This window comes from Tympanuchus pallidicinctus, unplaced genomic scaffold, assembly GCF_026119805.1.
Source record: "Tympanuchus pallidicinctus isolate F22 unplaced genomic scaffold, pur_lepc_1.0 scaffold5, whole genome shotgun sequence".
Lineage (NCBI taxonomy): Eukaryota > Metazoa > Chordata > Aves > Galliformes > Phasianidae > Tympanuchus > Tympanuchus pallidicinctus.
In genome coordinates this window covers 65,827,790-65,843,009 of record NW_026294769.1, presented here as the reverse complement: position 1 = coordinate 65,843,009, position 15,220 = coordinate 65,827,790, and the positions used below count along the sequence as shown (strand labels likewise).

The window sequence follows — 15,220 nt, the reverse complement described above, 5'->3', positions numbered from 1 at the left end:
GTTTTGTTGATTGTTTTTTTTTTTCCTCTGAACAGAATGTTTTTTTTTTTTCCTAGCTTGTTTGGAAAATTGTAGTGATTTCTTTCATGACGGATACATCAGGCACAAAACTATCAATGTTTTCACTGGCTTCACGTCAGATTGAAATGTAAATCCTCGGTTGTGTTCATGCTCAAAAGAAAAAACAAACAACTTCTATATAAGGCCAGACCATCAACTGATTAATAGGCAGTGGCTGTATTAAATCTGAGGATCTGGCACATAATTTAATTTAAAAAGTGGAAAATGAATTCGGAAAAAGATCATATAGTATTAGTTGGCACCCAGGCCTGTCTTGTGTGCCAGCAACTGCTAAAGGAACAGATATAGTGTTTGTGAGAAGGAGAAAGGAGCAAACATCAGAGCTCACAGGGAGTTTTGGGAAAATCTGTACAACTATTTGGTTTGTGTGATACTCCAGTCGTGGGATGAAAGTGATGTTCTGCCTGATAGTAAGTAGTCACACCATGTACAATGGCATGTAATTTGTCAAAGCTATTCACCATGTACACATTCATGACTACAAAGACAGTGATACAGTGACTGAACCTTACTTCCCTGAGGTCCTGACTAGAAGTTGTTTGAATTTCATGCACAAGCATCAAGACAGCTCAAGCAAGAATACTTCAAGTGAAACCTTCCTGAGGAAATTCAGCTGTAACAAGATGGTCCTTGGCTGAGAGCATTAGTGGAGATTTTGGTCTTCTGAAGGCTGCAGCTGTCCTTGATGGTCTTCTCACAGGTGTGACAGAGGCAAATCCCTGTAACAAAAACAGCAGCTTCTAAGGATCGGGGCCACAGGTGGGATTTCACCATAACATTTAATTTCTAGCTCTAGTGCAGACTTAGGTGGTTTTGAACAAGATGTGTGAGGCACCCAGCTGTGCTCTATGTGACTGCAAATGCCTGAATTTTCAGGTGTCTTATATTAGATCTGAAAGATAACATGAAGAACCAAAAATGTCAGTCAGGTGTCTGACTCAATATTCTGATATTCCTGCTCAGCTGCCACCTAGCATTGGAGACCTTTAGATCTGAAGCTTCATTTGTTAATTTTTATCTTGTTTTCAGAATCTTCAAGTTTTGGGCCTTTTTCTCACCCAGAAGGTTCTCTAATTACATGAAGCAACACAGCTGATGTCTTCTTTCACAGCCTGTGCCCAGGGATGGAGGGATATGGTGTAGAGAAACCTCATGTACCACCCAGAATGTACATGACCTCAGATGCTGAGCAGGAACTTCTTAAAAATGTATTTGCACTGTCCTTTTATTTTGGAACTTCACACCTGAGCCAGAAATAGGCTGATGTAAAATGCATTTAGGTGGACATGAACTGTGATGATTTTTTTGCTCTCAGGACTGGCTGCTCTGAGCAGTGGGATTTCTGTACTGAGGTTCCTTCATTAGTCATCTCTTTGCTGTGCTTCAGATAACTTCCAGCAAGAGCACTCATGAAAGTCCTCACCTCACAAAACTGGTGGAAGTGATGGATGGGAATTTAAATCCTACTCAGGCATAAGAGGAAATGAAATTGCAATCTTTCTCCATCCTGAAACTATGTTCGCATCTCTGTGATACTGTATAAATACCCACCACTATCGCCTCATCAGATTTTCATTATACAGGAAGGTGGTCTCATTTTAATTTGCAAGAGTAGTTACTATACATTTTCTTTCTCAAAGCTTGGCATTGTGGCAGGAGGCAGATTTTGTTAGATGAGATCAAGGTGTTTAAGCACTAGAAGGGAGTGTTGAGGGGGAGCAACAGGTTTGTAGAAAAAGAGAAAATCTGTAATCAAGGGACCTCTGGAGATTGTCCTTCTCCAAGCATGAGCAGCTAGAACAGGTTGCTGACATCCAGTCAGGTTCCATGAATAGAAAACTATGATCCTTGTGGGCAAATTTCTGCCTCTTATAGACTTCTTTTTACATGTTTTACTTCTGTCAAAAACTGCTTGATCATCCATGCAAGCCTCCTGCCACCTTTGCTTCTTGCATGGAGAAATGTAGCATTATGGAGCTTGGAGGAAGTGATCTCTGAATATCAGCCAGCTCTCTTGAAACCCTTTCCAGGACTGTGTCCATGGGATCCTTCCAAGCAGAGCCCTGAACAGGCAAGAGTTCTGCTCTTCTGAAGACCAGGCTGAAATCCTACTTGCCATCTTTCATCTCATGTCCCTTCAGCCAAGGCTGCCCCGACCTTTGCATCCTCTACCAGTTCATACTTGTTTGCAGGTATGCTCTAGAGAACATTTCTCCCTCGCTGGCTACCCAATCAGTCAGGAAACTCTGGAGGTACTCCATAAACCTCTGTGATTTCTTGTGCACTGCTGCATTGCCTTTCCAGCAATAATTATCCTGGTGGCCAAAAATGCCAATGGTATCCTGGGGTGGATTACAAAGACTGTGGCCAACAAGTTGAGGGAGGTTCTTCTCCCTGTCTACTTTGCCCTGTTAAGACCACATCTGGAATGTTATGTTCATTTCTAGGCTCCTCAGTTCAAGAAAAATGGAGAGCATCTGGAGTCCAGTGGAGGGCAAGAAAGATGGTCAGTGGCCTGAAACATCTCCTGTATGAGGAAAGCTGACTAACGTGGGGGATGTTCACACAGGTTCACACAGTCTCTCAGGAGGCTGAGAGGGGATCTTATCAATGCTTGTAAGTATCTAATGGGTGGGAGTCAAGTGGTTAGGGCCAGGCTCTTTTTAGTGGTGCCCAGCAACAGAACAAAGGGCACTGGGCACAAACTGGAACAGAGTAAGTTTCATAAAAACATGAAGAGAAACTTCTTTACTATGAGGGCTACAGAGCACTAGAACAGGCTGCCCAGAACAGTGGTAGAATCTCCTTCTCTGGAGATATTCAAAATCTGCCTGGATCTGTCCCTGTGTAACCTACTGTAGGGAACCTTCTTGCCATTGCTGAAATCTGCTTTTCCCAAAGATCCACCAGCTTGGTGCTGGGCTCAGCTGTGCACTGTGGTGGAGCCATTGAAGCCAGCTGGAACTGACTGTGTCTGGCATAGGGCAGCCCCAGTCTCTGCCCACGGAAGCCCTGCAGCCCCCCGGCCAACATTGGTCCAGCAGGCACCCTATATACTCCCTCAGCTTGTGCTGCATATGGGGATTGTGCTGTGCTGTGAGATATTCCATTGACAGCTGCGCCAGTAGTACGGGTGACCATACTCTGTAGCACATTGCCACCATTGCTGAGCATCTGTATGTGGTTCCTTCGCCCTTTCGTGCGCACTGTTGCATTTGTTGGCCACACATTGCCAGCTATATGCTAGACCTAACAGTTATATAGGCCTCTCCCCAGTACTAGCTCAAAAGGCTGCTTGGCTGCCCTGATCAGGAAGCCAGATGTAAACAGATTACTCAGAGCACCCTTTGGACATGAAAAGCTGGCAGGGCTCATTAGAACCATACGGAGCTTGCTAGAAATCCACATCAAACACTCAATAAGAGCCATTTGCCTCACTGAGTCGTTATGTTACCAAGGACTGTGCTCCGTCCCGGTGCTGGAACTTGAATTACAGAATCACAGAATGGACAGGGTTGGAAGGGACCTCAAGGATCATGAATCTCCAAATCCCTGCCACAGGCAGGACCACCAACCTCCCCATTTAATACTAGAGCAGGCTGCTCAGGGCCCCATCCAGTCTGGCCTTGAACATCCCTAGAGATGGGGCATCCACAACCTCTCTGGGCAGCCTGTTCCAGCACCTCACCACTGTCTCTGTAAAGAATTTTCCCCCTGGTAGCTAACCTAAATCTTCCCTCTGTCAACTTAAAACCATTTCCCCTTGTCCTGCAGTTGTCAACCCTTTCAAAGAGTTGATCGCCCTCCTGTTTGTAGGCTCTCTTTGTTGCTTTGTCAAGATTATCAATGGAAATTTACTGGTAAGAACCAAGTTCTTAGAACCATACGATCGTTTGAATTGTAAGGGACCCTTAAATTTCATCTAGTCCAACTCCTCTGCACTGAATAGGGACACCGACAGCTCAATCAGGTTGTTCAGAGTCCCATCCTACCCAACCTTAAATGTCTTCAAGGATGAGGCATCCACCAAGTTAGCTCAAGACAATATAAAAATCTGGGATCTAGTTTCTCATTGCTCCTGGCTTTCTTCCATCTTGTCCTGTTCTGAACAACCATTCTGGGGCAAACTCTGTTCTTTCCATATTGCAGGTCTCAAGGTGTTTACATAGTATTAATCAATTCAGTCACCAGAGGGCAGAGGAAATGAAATGAGGATGTTCTGGACCATGAAATAGATAAGTCATGTCCTTGGAAATGGTTTAATTGAGCAAAACAGGTACACAGGTGTACCTGGCTCACCACAGATATTGGACAGAGCAAGATCAGACTCCAGAAGGAAAGATCAAGACATAAAAATATGTGCTGTGCTTATGTGCTTATCTGTGGAGAATAAGCCTTTATGTACAACTCACACAGAAGGCTCAAACAGAAGCCAGCTGGCACCGCTCTCCTTTATAATGCTTCCTACCCTTAGCACTGGATACACAGTGGGAAGCATATCCATGGGACCCAAAAGTGTTCCTGTGTCTCTACAGTATCTGCTTGAGTTAATTTTTCAAGAGGCAAAAGTGCCTACAAGTACTGGAAAAGCACACATGCCTTCATGGGACTGTCTGAAGGTGTTGGACCAGACCTTCCATGCTCTGGAAGCCTAGGGCTCAGCCACTTTGAACATCAGAGAACCAGACCTTTGTTGATATTATAAAAAATATTACAAAATACAGATACAATTAAAAGACTTGGCCAACTATTAAGAAAGTAGTTTCTGTTCATCTCTAATAATAGTCTGTTCTTTGAATAGTTCTGAATCTGCCCTCCGCAAATAGGTCCTAACATATGTTTACATGTTCATAGTCCCTTAATGCCCAGATGCATCTCAGATCCCCAAGTCTAATGAGTTCCCATCATATGAATTAATTATACTATGAAGCACAGGAAAGAAAGCCATTAAATCTTAGATTAAGTTATTAAATTAAAATATTACCACAGAAATTCAATAGCAGCTTGCACCCTGTGGGAAGTCACTCTGCAGGGAAAAATACCATTTGCAGGTGAGGTGGCACTCAGAGCACCTTATCATATTCATGTGGAGGAGGTGCTGACCCCTGCAGAGAAGCTGCAGTTATAATGAGCCTCTTATCCAGGAAAAAAAGCAGTTATCCCAATGCATTTGTGATGGAAGCTGAGGAACTGAATAAGATGCTAGCAGGATATAAATAATGAGGTGGTACATGGCTACGCGTTGGAACTGAGCCACTAGAGCATGATAATGGCAAAGGCATGAGCCTTACTTATGTTGTGCAGTTTCTCTGGGAAAGGCGGTGGGAGGATGATGCCACAGGGAAAGCTGATTCCTCAACTTGTAGTGAGTAACGTAACCCTGTAACCCTGCTTGTCTTTGTTCAGAGCCAGAACAAGCAGAGTTGAATTACTGCAGAGGTCTAACCTTAGGTGCAAGGCTAGACTCCAGCTGAATGTGCTCCCAAAGTCTAAACATACAAAGGGCATTTCTGGCTTCACATAACTAAATCCATGCTGAGAAAGGGAAGAAGCTGCTGAATGCATAGGCCTGGATTCATCAAAGAATTTAAGTACTGTCTTGCTGAAAAGGGATTTAAACTTATGCATGGCTGCTCTGGTAGCCTATTAGAGTGTAAGTTACTTGACTTTTTACAGTGGTCTGTCACAATGCAAAGCATAGCTTACATCTGTAATTAAACATTTTAATATAACACAGATCATAAGAGACTCACGGTACTGCCTAATAAACACACAAGATGGGTTTTAAAGGGAGCAACATGATTTTGTAACCACCAAAGCCAGCGATTTTCTGGAGGATTCTGCTCTGCCCTCTCTGCCATGAAACTTATGGCAAGAATTCCTAACAGGAACATCACTTAGTTTATTTACCACTGTAAACAGTGTCTCAGTGTCTTTTGTTTGCCTAAATATCATTCACTGAGTTAAAAGAGCTGCAAAGAAGAAGGGCGCAATTCTGAATTTCCTGTTTTTGTATATCTCTGTACAGCTTGATTTAGAGATGCTGAGATGCCCTGTTGCTATGCTTAAATGAAAAATAATAAAGTCAAGTTCTCTGCTAACAGATGAAAACATTCACTAATATTCACATTTTACTTTACAGCACATCATTCTATTACCTCATCTGGTCCTTCATGAGCTGAATCTAAAGCCCAGTGAAATAAAAAGGCTTTGCACTGACAGGTGATGGGGGATCCATTGTGTGTAGTTTATCACTGGTGAACTACAGCAGAGAAATTAGGTGACTTGTTTGAAGTCCAATGGCCAACTCATAACCACTCCTAGCTGTATGACATGACATTCCCCCAAACAGATTGGGTTCATGAGAACCCTGAATTTCTTGCTAAGTTTCTTTGAGGTTCTTCGAAGTCTCTTATGAGGTTGTTAGCTCCACCCTGACCACAACAAATGGAACAACACTTCCTAACCTGTGTGAAAGAATAAATATCCCTTGCAGTCATGTTTATACACTGTAGCTTTCCATAATGAGTGTAATACATGTAATGCTCCAGTTGTCCCATAATGTGCCATAATGAGAAATCAGCGAATTGCAGAATGGCCTGGGTTGAAAAGGACTATAATGATCACCCAATTTCAACCTCCCTGCCATGTTCAGGGTCACCAATGACTAGACCAGGCTGCTCAGAGCTACATCCAGCCTGGAATGAATTGGGGCTGGGGGCAGTTCTGGCCATCAGTGGCCTCAACATCCTGACTGAATATTTCTATGATTCCACTTAAAAAGCAAAAGTATTGCTCTACCTCCCATCCAAAGTGCTCCCAGGCACTGAGGAATTAAAAGAAACCCTCTGTTCTCCTTTCTGTTTTGTCTTTTTCTAGATTCAGAGCTAATTGCTCTTACCAGCAGTTTTCCCCAGGGAGTCATTATTAGGTCCCCTGTAGCCCTCTTTTTCGGTCCTCTCATCTCTCCTGAGCTCATGGTTTCTGCAGTGCAGAGCTCCACAGGCTTTCCTGTTACCTCAGCTGGTCCCACTTGCTCTCAGGGATAAGCTGCAGCTCAGTAGCTCTGACGGAGCTATTGGAACAATAGCATTGTTGCCTGAATAAAAGCATAATGAAAAATGGCCCTTCAGAGATCAAACAGATAATCAGGAATGCCTTACTCTATGAACTCTTACCAGGTTTACAAGGAAACCATGAATACTCCTTCACTATTTTCTAGGGCCCCTTCCTTTACCCATTTGGGACTTGAATTGTCAGCACGCAATCCCTGTCCTGAGTTAAGCTGGTGTTGCTATAACGCTTCTGGTCTTTTCCCTAGCACCTTCCTGAAACATGTTAGATCGAGACAGGGTATTTTCTCAATAACAGAAGTTTCTGAAGTCTAGGAAACTGTAGTTTGTTCAGTGAATGCAATTCCTATAGGTTCTTGTCTGACCCACTTAGCCAGACACACAATTGTTAACAAAACCTGCAGGAGATAGATAAATCCATAGCATTGATGAGCAGCCTGTGTATGCTCCAGATGCCCAAAGCATCTGTCCCTTTGCCAACTGTATGACCTTGAATAATCCATGACACTGCAACTGTCACAGGTGCTCTCCCATGATGAATACTTTTAGCTGATTTTTTAAAGGTATGAAAATCAGCATCTCTGTTGGAATAGGTACTGTTGTGTGTGTGCTCTGCCTGGGATTTGAGCTCCACTTCTGGGAGATGGCTAGGTGAGGAATGACCATGCAGCACAAATACCCAAGCTCAGTGCTGAACTGGGAGCTCAGCCTCATAGTCCTGCAGGTTCCTCAGCACAGATATATAATTCCTTGGGCACTGGGATCAGTTCCAGCCCTTCCTATGTAGAACTGGATATGTAGAAGATACTCCTTCATATTCCCAGAATTCATCATAGTTGATGTGACCGTGGAGAAAAATTTAAGATTCTTTTCTCACAAGAAATTGTCATTGAGACTATGAACAGCTTTTGATGATAGTTGCAGAAATGTGTCAAGGGGAAAAAAAAAACAGATGATAACATTACAAAGCAGCTGTGTCTCCTGCATCAGGACCTTCAAAGCACAAGATGTTCTGCTTTCTTGGCCTTTTAGACTGCTTTGTTCTAAAGATGGTAATTAGTTGGAAGTTTTCTGCAAGCTTTTGATGGCCTATTAAATAATGTTGCTCTTGTCTTTTAACAGTTGACATCTCAACGTATTAAGCTTGTGAACACTTTTGACCTAGTAACATGCAAGCTTATATCACACAGAAAAGTTTTCATTTTCTGATGCTAAAGAAGCCAACTGAATTTGGTAGTTTTGGTTTCAAGAGAGTCATTTGTAAGCCTAGTGCTAGGTAAGCAAATGATACACCTTGTCTGATAATATTTACAATTATAATCAAGGAAAAATGCAGACCTCTCAGAATTAATCCAATAAATAAATAAAATCCATTGCTCAGAAATGATGACTCTTTACTCAGGCACTGCTTCTAAAATGGTGTTGTTTAGGATCACATAAATATTCATAAAATCAAATGGCAAAAATGGCAAAAATGGAAACAAATGGCAAAAAACAAAGGCAATGGCAGGGGAAAATAGTTTGACAACAAGATTCACAAATGAAGTTTGCCAAGGGTGGGTTTTTCTCTCACCCAGAATAATGAGATCAGAGGCCTTCAGATTCTCTTCTGAATCTGGGATTTATGCATGCAAATGGCCTTTGTGTCTTCTAGATGATTTCTGTTTCCTATTACAGCACTCTGCTTCCCCAAGAACAGTATGGAACCATTCTAGTTTCCCTGCTAATTAAGTGTAAAGTTGTCCGAATTTCTTTATTAATACAAATTTTAATGCTCTCATTGAATGTAATATATTATGTTTCCACTTGCTTCTGAGCTTACCAGGAAGATTTTGCTATATTTGTACCATAATCTCTTCCGCTCCTCTACAGATGAGAAGGAAAGACCCGGCCTGTTGCTGATACAGAGCATCAGTTTGTCAAGCATTTTGTGCATCCCTTGGGATTAGTGGAGCTATGAAATTGTATCATTACCGTTGCTTGCTGCTGTACTGAACCACAAGGAAGGGCCTGAGAGAATATGCATGCATGTTTGTGCAATGACATTTTTAAGCCACGGTTTGCCTTTTCATTTCTTTATATCCTGCATACTAATCCAGCCCCAGAGTATTCCAAGCTGATGCCCAGAACCAGAATTTCCTTCTGTTTTAAACAAACTATTTAAGCTATTTCGCCACAGCTCATTATTTACAGATAGGTGAACTGTTGCTTTTTGCTTAGACACATTTACAACTTCTGAAGGGAGAGGCAGTCTTGCAGACTGCTGTGAAGAGATTTGGATTTCAACCTTTGTCTCCATGGCGTACCTTTGAAAAACAGAACTATCGCAGACACAGGATTTGGCTCTGCAAGCACTAAAATGCACACATAAAGTGCAACAACAGCATCAAAGTCATGGTTTTGCAATATCTGGGCCTTATTTAGGAATGTGAGCCAGCCTGGAAGCACTTTATTTTAGGCATATTTGTTTTCCACTTTTTTTACAGAAAAGCAAACTTTAGAGCTCAATAACCACCAATCTGACAGGAAAGTCATACACCCATCAGAGAGAGAAGTGGGCTTGAAAGAGCTTCCCTTGACATGCTACAGAAGTTACTATTTCCTTGGAAGTCTCTATGTTTAAAAAAAAAAAAAAAAGCTTGTAAGCTAAATCTATAAATGAACAAATAAACGATAAGAGCTGGTCTCAGCATTTCCTGTTGTTCCAGCTCCACCACGCTGAGCCATTGTGCTCCTGCTGGTCCCTAAGGGCTGTGCCAAAGCCAACTTGCAGCTCCCTGACAGGGTGTGACTGTGCTTTTGGACACAGCCCTAAGCAAATAGTAGCAGTGAACTTTTCCAGCCAGCGAGGGAAGTCACAGTGACGCAGCAAGCCATGCTTCCAGCAAAGCCTTGCCAGGAGGGATTAACTCTTCCCAGGGCAAAGGATTCTCTTCTCTGCTGTCCAGATCTGAGCAGGGGGCTCATATACCCACTCATCATGCAATCTTTCCTCTTCCATTGGCTTGGTAACCAGAAAAAACAGGAGTTCAATGCGCTGACATCATGTGGTTGTGGAGGGCATGGGAGGTTACAATCCCTTGTGTACTTTTCCAGAAGCATGAAGGTTAAAGCAAGGTTAACATTTAAAGTGTACAGAAGCAGAGTGAGGAAGCACCGTCCCAGCATCCTGGCAGCAATGTGCATGTCCTGTAAACTACTTACAGGCTGAAGCTGTGGCAGCCCAGAGCATTATTTTTAAATCTGAAAATGGGGTGAATGTTTACACTATATTACAAAATGTAATTTTAGAGAGAATTTCTTGAATTTACACAAAATCTGTGGTTGGGCTCTGGCACAGGTTGCCCAGGAAGGTGGTGGGATCACCATCCCTGGAAGTGTTCAGGAGATGTGGCACTGAGGGACATGGCTCAGTGGGCATGGTGGGGATGGGCTGAGGTTGGACTAGGTGATCTTAGTGGTCTTTTCCAGCCTTGATGATTCTATGATTCTGGGATTAAACTATAACATGTATCTCCTGAAAAACAAGAACTCTGATGACAAAAGGTGGCATGCAATGCTAGTACTGGAAATAGAGCTGTTGAATGAAAAAAAATTGATATTTTCAAAAAGAAAAAAAAAAAAAAGTGTTTTGAATTTGTGGATGATTTTGTTCATATTTTCCAAGGAGAGAAATTGCGTAGGACCTCTACCATAGGATTTTGCAGTTAGATTTCTATGCTTTAATAAAGGAGCCCACATACAAATGGATTGAAATATATATTATATATTTTAAAGTGTTATGTTAACAAAAATGTTTTTCAAATTCAAGAAAAGGATGATGAAACTCAATTGCAAGAATTTCAATTGCATTCCTTGGTCTTTATTCTTTTGGTTGCAAACAATACATCCAACTGAGGTGCATGCAAAGAAACTGAGAATCAGATACTTTCCCTGGTATCTAAAAGCAAAATGAATGAACTTTGCAATGTAGACATTGATCTCAAGCAGCTGGTTTTGCATTAGACAAATTTTCAGAAGTCTGATGTCCTTTTAGACTCTGTGATAACTAGCACAAACTGTTAGATAGCAAATACAGCATTTCTCAAATACTGCTGAGTAGGATTTCCACTCAAGCACTAAAGTATACCCCAACATCTTTGATGGAAAACAAATATACAGCTAGGCAAACATGTGTGGCACGTTCTAGTTAAGGCCAAATGGAAGCAACCTCTAAAAGGAACAGGTGCTTGGAAGATACAGTTATTTTTTTATAGCAGCACTCACTATTTCATCTCCACATCTCAAGGGTTCTGCAGTGACATAACTAACTCCATGCAGTTGTGAAGTTGAGATTTTCTTTCTTTCAGTTTCAGATACAGAAGGATATCTGCAAATTGGAAAGCAGAATTTGGAGCAAATAAGTGACAGCACTGTACACGGAAATGAAGGTTTGGGGAAATGTCATGCTTGTTCTCCACAACAGGAAAGTGGATACATGGAAGCATCATCATGGATAATGTGAGAAGCATTTTGCCATTTACACAAAAAAATCACTTATGTGTTGAGATTAAGAAGCAACTCCAACATCCAGATTTGGGAGAAATTGGCTGTCTCAGTTGAGCATTAACAGTTACAAAATTCAACACAATTTATCTGGCTGAAACTCAACAGAATTGAAACACTCATCAATACGTACATTAAGAAACATACCAGCCTTGAACAAGCTGAGTGCTATGAATAAAGAGCAGAAAGGGAAGCGTTCCCTTCAGTCTCATGCAGTGGACTCCTGTGGCTGTAGGGAGCCCTGAAATATTCTACCCAGCTCCAAGGATCAGGCCAACAAGGCAACTGAAAACTCTTGTCTTCATGTGTTGGTCACTAAGTACACTTAGGCTTTTACTACTCTTTTAAGGATAATTACTACTGCAATAGCTTTATCAACAGGTTTACTGCTATTGGTCTAGGTAATGTTTTATAATTGCAGTCTGCCTGTGTTAAATAATATCATCTGTTGACAGAATTGGGAAAAGGTTCTTCCCTGTTGAAAAAGCTAACATCTCAGATGCAGGCTTTATATTAAGAGAAGACAATGTTAACAATAGCTGAAGTAGAAAGGACACTTACTTAGAAGGCACTACATGGACCTGCCTTTACAGGGGTGTACCTGGGATTTGTCAAAATGCACTAAAACTAGCTGGACTGCAATTGAAAAGGAAGGTCTGGGTGGTGTGGGTTCACTTATTTGACTTGGATTTGCATTGAGCCACAGCCATGAGAACCATTTTAGTGGAAACATCACAAAGTGCTCTATGTGGACTTAAACTTTTGTCCCCGAGATTAAAGGCAGGAAATCTTGAATTACAGGTTTTAAACTGGACTGGAATATTTTTTCATTCCCAAAGATGGTATAAAGCATATTGTTTTACACTGCAGAAAGTCTGCCTGTATTTTTATTTATTCATTACTTTCAACTAACAAAATGGATTGTTGGCTTCCAGAAAAATGTCTGTACTCGTATACAGGAGCTCTATGTACATGTCAGAAAATATAAAACTGAAAGTGATTGGACACTGATTGGTAATAAAGGTGAAAGTACACAGTTCATTTTCGTTGCTCATGATAGAACAAAGCAAACAATCAGGAATAAAAGCCAAGTTAATTAAATTCCAAATAACTTTCAGTGTAATAAGTTACAGTGGTATTAGTACCACAAGCTAGGAAATTTATTACTAAAAATAGCATTTTTTCAGTCTCCCTGGGTTTCCTCTGTACTTGTAAAGAGGGGCGAGCACACCCAGAGGGCATTTCAGCTCTTAGGAGAACCAAGTTATTTCCTCATAGGTACTCAATCTCTTTTTTTTTTTCTCTGTAAAAATATGTGTGTATATTCAGTCACACAGAAATACACACACAAGAAAAGATTTCTGTGTGCATACACAAATATGTCTGTCTCTCTGTGTGCATAGGACACACGTTTATGTGCTCATGTGTGCACAGTCCCCAGCAAGTTGTCAGACTCTTACCACTTAGGTGTGATAAATGCAGGCGGGGGAGTTTGGCAGAGCTAATTCTAACTCTCCTCTTTTACTGTTTTCACAATCATGTTGGAAAACGGAGTTTCTTCTGACTTACACTGGTTTACGTCATCTCAGAGTGATGTTTTGAAAATAAAACTTACCAGAAAAAAAAAAAGATTATATGGCTCTGAATAGAAGCTGGTGCTCAAAGAGCTGATGCATGTTTTAGCACTCAGAATGTCTTACCTGGGAAACAAGCAGTCACATCTTTGGCTCATGTGAACAAGTACAGCTCCCACGACCTCAGCTCTCCTCAGCCTGAGCCTTCCTTGACCAGCATTTGGATCTCCCTGCATGTTCCCTTGGGACCACCTTGCATGAGGTTGTCCTCTGCAAAGCCCTTAGAGCAGACAGATCTGTCTGTCGAGGCTGGGCTGTGCCAGGCACATCAGTCCTCTCTGGCCCAGAGGTGGTTGGCTTCTTTTCAGTTTTGCTCTGAGCACACCAGCGAGTGAAACTCTACTGTTACCAATGCAAAATGCATGAACTTCACTGAGATGAGTGCCCTCTGCTTAGTGCTCGGGGGAGAAGGCTTGGCCTCTCACATACGGTATTTTGGCTCTTGTTTGGAGGTCACTGCAGGAATGATGCCAGCATGTAAATATGAATCTCACTGAATGCTGGTCACAGACAGGTTTGGGCAGGAGCTACTGCATGTTGTGTGGTAAACACAAAACATTTTATGTTACAATTATCTTAGTGTGACTGTTATCACTGAGTTCCTCCATCTTTGAAGACTACCAAGTATAACTTAACAGGTAAACTCTGCGTCTGCAGAAATACTGTGCACATCAACAGTGCTGGGCTTATCTTAATACCAAAGCTCATTCAGTTACCTAAGTTACTCTATGTGTGAGATTTCAGGTTTTAAGGAAATTCCTGGTGGTGGCTGAGGTTCCTAAATAAAAGCTCTGTAGCTGCACATTTTATCCCGGTAACAGTGGTTAGTATTACATCAGTGTGATTGCTTTCTTCCCTTCATGTTCTAATCATAGATGCAAAGCAGGCTGGCTGAAAGAGAGCACCAAATTTCAAGTGACTCACACAATCCTGAAGTGTCAACTCCACACCTTCAGCACACTCCCTGGTTACCATGTGGCAGCCAGAGATGTGTGAGCAGATCCGACTGCATTTGCTGTCACTGAGCAATTGTAACACTGAGGGAGAACACAAGAAAGCCATAGCTGCAGTGGCCAAACAGCACCCTCATCCCTTCACACAGCTCTGACTGTTGGGTCTCAGAGACTATGTCCAATGAAAGGGTCATCTATAGAACAAAGTGTGTGAAGATTCCACTGTTTCTACCAGTCATAGCTGCAGCTCTCCCCATCCTTTTAATGCACTGTGACAGACGAAGGCAGCTCTAAGTTACTCAATAAGTGTACGTTCTCTTTGTTTTACTGCAAGGTACGTCTGTGCCTGCTGTGTAAACCTGCAGACACCATGACAACTTATCTTGTAGTGTCTATGCAGAGATTTACATTCTAGCAGATGCTTGAAGAGCCATCACTGCTATTACCACTGAGTGGTGCTGGTTACTTCCAGTGACCATAAACAAAATGTGGTTCTGGTCATGGGAAAAATAGATACTATATATTTTTCCTGCTTGTATGCTGTCCATTATGTCATTCTCTTCAGTATGAACTTTCAAGTCAGGTTGTCTTATCATTGCAAAGCTTTAACGTCTGAGAAAAAGAAAGAATATTTAGCTAGATAACAATGCATTTCAGCTACAAAGATGACCTCTAGCTAGAAAATGAACACCCGGGTCACAGACAGGATTGTGTTTTTCTTTCTAACTCCTCTGAAATTAGGGGGAGATGAAAAAAAAAACAACAGCCAAAACAGACTGCATGATAAAAGCTCTAAGAAGTAAAGGTTTACTGAGCATATCTAAGCTGAGATGACTTGATGAATACATCATGAGCTGACAGCCTAAGTGGTTTATCTCTGTGTCACTACTGAGTTACTCCTCTGTTAATTCCCTCACTCTGTAAAGCTTAGTTT

General features: G+C 41.8%; 1 long non-coding RNA gene across 1 annotated transcript; it reads right to left on the bottom strand.

Annotated features, from left to right (window-relative positions):
- Window positions 1-19: 19 nt before the first annotated feature.
- On the bottom strand, window positions 20-13,669 carry LOC128091576 (uncharacterized). Its single transcript, XR_008211471.1, has 3 exons — window positions 13,400-13,669; window positions 11,421-11,523; window positions 20-800 (listed from the first exon to the last, which is right to left on the bottom strand). It is a non-coding gene; the product is annotated as an uncharacterized LOC128091576 (long non-coding RNA).
- Between the last annotated feature and the right edge of the window lie 1,551 nt (window positions 13,670-15,220).